Source organism: Ursus arctos, unplaced genomic scaffold, assembly GCF_023065955.2.
Source record: "Ursus arctos isolate Adak ecotype North America unplaced genomic scaffold, UrsArc2.0 scaffold_5, whole genome shotgun sequence".
Lineage (NCBI taxonomy): Eukaryota > Metazoa > Chordata > Mammalia > Carnivora > Ursidae > Ursus > Ursus arctos.
Window position 1 is genome coordinate 88,904,175 of NW_026623067.1, and position 3,949 is coordinate 88,908,123.

Below are 3,949 nucleotides of genomic sequence, written 5' to 3' on the forward strand. Positions count from 1 at the left end.
AATGCAGGCATTTAGGCTCTCATTGGCAGCATGGAGCTGTGCCAGACAGCCTGTGGCCAACTTCTCTTTACCTGAGAAAAACAAGCCTCTGTTCAGCCAGACTGCTTGTTTTGAGTAGCTGAGTGCTGTCCAAATGGGGACAGTCCCCCCAACCAAGGACATCTAATCCCCACCTCCTCCCTCACATGAGATGAATTAGGTGAATGGTCTAATTCCCTACTTTTCCCAAGCTATGATTAGAATTCTTTTACTTCTCCTCCTTTTTTTCCATTTTCAACATAAAAAGTTTTGGTGCAATAATTTTGTGTTTTAATTCTATTAAAACTAAAAAAATATTATTTTGTTTATTTCAGAGAATGCCATTTTATTTCAGTCCTTTATTATTTCAAGTCACTTTCCGTATATTGTAACGTTCATTTCTCATCATCGTTTTCTATCTTCTTCTCCTTTGCTTATGCTAAGATTTGCGTTCTGAGTATTTCTTCTCAGGAGAGATGTGCGTAAAACCTCCTATGAGTCCTTGCTTATCAGTCTGCAGTTTTTTCTCTCACTAGCCTGTCAATGTTATTTAAATGCCATCTACTTTCTGGGATCACAGGCAAGAAATCTGATGTCAGTCTGTTCTTTTTCCTTTGTAACTAATACTTTTTGTCTAGAAGCTTATAATATTTTCTTCTTTTTATTGTTGGGATTCAAGCATTTCATCATAATATGCATAGATGTTGTCTTTTATAAGTCCTGTTCAAATTCAGTGAGCACTTCTAACCTGCAGAATCAAATCTTTCTTGAAGCCAAGGAATTTTTCCCTAGTATCTAATTATGGCCTCTTTTCCCTTGTTTCTTTCTTTTCTGCATCATCTATCATTTGTTAATTTGGACTCTCATGTGTTCTCCAAATCACTTCTATCTTCCCTCAGGATTTCTATTTTTTTAAATTTTTGCTCCATTTTAAAACATTTCTATACTTTGATTTTTCGTGCCAATAATTCAGCACTGCCCATTTTGTTCTTCTTTGCATCTAACGCATTGCATTTTTTTAAAAATTAAAAACTCTGCTTTTCATTTCCAGTAAGTATGTTTTAAAGCTGTGACTAAATGTCCTTAAGTGCTCTTCTTAGTTTGTTGTTGATGGTGTTAAATGTATAGCCTTTTCCCATCAGAAATTCTCATCCCTGAGATCTACCTTTTTGCTGGGAGCCACAAGCTGTGCTTGCTTCTTCCTCATCTGGTGATGGGCCCTTTGGGCACTGGTTTTTATTGCCTTCAGAACTCAGGTTGACCTCGATGGGTACTAGAGATACCAGTATCACCAACAAAATGGTGGGGGCATGTGAGTTGATAGACAAGCATGGCTTATTCCTAAGGAAGCCTCTTTCCACTCTTAGCTCCACAATTAGTGTCAGCCTGAAGAGATAGAAGTCAGCATTGTCTTGACCATGCATTGCTTTAGGTCCTATCCTAAGCAATTTATGCAATTAAATATTCCTATTATAACAACTCTTTGATCTATGCACTGTTATCTCCATTTTATGAAAGAGGAGTTAGGAAGCTTGCCCAAGCTTTTACAACTAGGAAACAATGGTACCAGGACTTAAGTCCAGGCAGTCTTTATCCATAGCAAGAGAAGATGCAATTCTGACCACATGAGCATTCCTCACATGTGTATCCCTAGTGGCTGCTCCAGGGCCTGGGGGAAGTACTAAAACTCTTCCGGAGGTACCGAAGCTCCTCAGAGGCCAGAATCTCACGGAATCCCAGGGCTCAGATCCTTGCTTGAGGCTTTCTGCTGCTAGTTCTCAGACTCTGTTGGCAACAGTAGGAACACATCCTGTACCCTATCACTCCTTCAGAACCCAGGTAGGGCATAAGGCTTTGCACACACCCTTACAAACCCTCCCTCCCTGACAGCCGTCATTTAGAGGAAGCCATTGCTGGAAGCCAGAGCAGCTTGAACAGGCTAGAGTCAGGGACACCCTCTGAATGTAACCTGATTGAGGGTGGTGACTATTTGCATTGACCAGTGCATTCTCAATATCCCGAACATTATAGGGGGCATAGTAGTAGCTCAATAAATATTTGCTAAATGAAATTATAAGAGGCCTTAACCATCTGAGAGCCATCCCCTAAAGTAGTAGATTAGACCTAAAACTTCATCCCCAAACTCTAATTCCCAAACCAGTCCTTTTCTCAGTCTTTGGAAAGCCATCTCTGATGTGGCTATCCATTTAGAAGAGGGAAGGGGAATCCTTTCTTCATTCTTTTGGTTATGAGTTTGCAACAATAAAAAAAAGTTAAGATTTTAATTTCTCTTTTTCTTTTATTATGTTCAGTTAGCCACTGTATATAGTACATCATTAGTTTTTGATGTAGTGTTCAGCGATTCATTAGTTATGTATAACACCTAGTGCTCATCACAACATGTGCCTTCCTTTAATTTCTTAAGGAGAAAGTGAATGAATGAGCACTGTGACCATGGAAGAACTCTAGAAAACTCTGTGTGTGTGTGTGATGATTAGGATGAAAAGAGAAAGATCACACTGATGAAAAGTTAATGTGCCAACCCAGCTCCACAAAGAAGGAAATGTTGCTTAGCAACTAGAAGTTACAGGAAGAAAAATTCTAAATTCCAGTGGGGGAAAGTGTGGAAGGTAGGTAAATCTATATCTAAAATGAAGGCTTTTGAGATGATTGTTGTGGTGAATAATTTGCTTTGAGAAATATGCTGCTGCTTTGCCTCTGCTGCATTGAAATTTTGTCCCTGTCTCAAAGCATAACTAATAAATGCCCAAAGTGAATGGAGTGACCAAACTGGGGTCAGCTTGTTCATTACAAACAGATGTGGCCAGGGACCAAAAAGGAAAATCATTTGCTACTTCACTGCTCTGATTGTTTTGTCTTTTTAATTACCCCACCAGTGCATGAAGATAATCTCGTGGTAAAAAATTTTTAAAATTCTGAATTATTAAGACCAAACCCTGAAATGACCCATCTAGTGTGCTGCTCCTACTTTCCTTTCCCGGTTGGTGACATTGTCAAGAGTCTGACAGGCATCCTTCTGTCCTTGCCCATGCATTCATGTATGTGTGTATATTTGCTTTCTAATTTTTAACACAAAGGGAGTCATCCTACTATTTGAACTTGTATATATACATGTATGTTACATATACATATACATGTGTGTATAAGTCATTCTTTTTATGTATCACACACAACTTTCCTACTGGCGGGCATTTCATTATTTCCAGTTTTACACAAATACAGACAATAAAGTTATGGATAGCCTTGAATATATCATTGGACACTTGAGAAAGTATTTTTTTGAAAATGTATTTCTAGAAGCAGAACTGCTAGCCTAAAGTGATTTAAGATTTAAAATATATATATTTCCTAATTGCCTTCCCGAAAGACTTTAGAAGGACTTTTCTCTACTGCACGTGAATGTGTCAGTTTCCCTATATCTTTCCCATATTTGACAGTTAATGCCATCTGATAAGTGAAAAACCACACACACACACACACACACACACACACACACACACACAATTGCCAGCAAGACTGACTATCCTTTATGTTTGCTGGCTATTTTGTTCTCTTTTTGAGAATTGCCATCTGGCATCTTTTACTCATTTTAGTGTTGAATTGTTTGCCTTTTACTAAATTATTTATAACTGTCTTTATACATTCTGGTTATTAATACCTTGTCTGCTAAATGTGTTAGAGTAATTTATTTCCACCATGTGTATTTTATCTTTTTTATGTTTCCCTCCCCCAATTATACAGAGTTTTAAAGTTTTTTGAGAGAAATCTGTCACGTATACTTGATGGTTTCTGGGTTGGGGATCTCACTTGAGAGGATGTTTACTACCCCAACACTTTAAAAGTATTCTGTATTTTTCTCTAACACATTTATATTTTTGCTTAATGTTTAGTGCTTTAAACCATTTGGAAT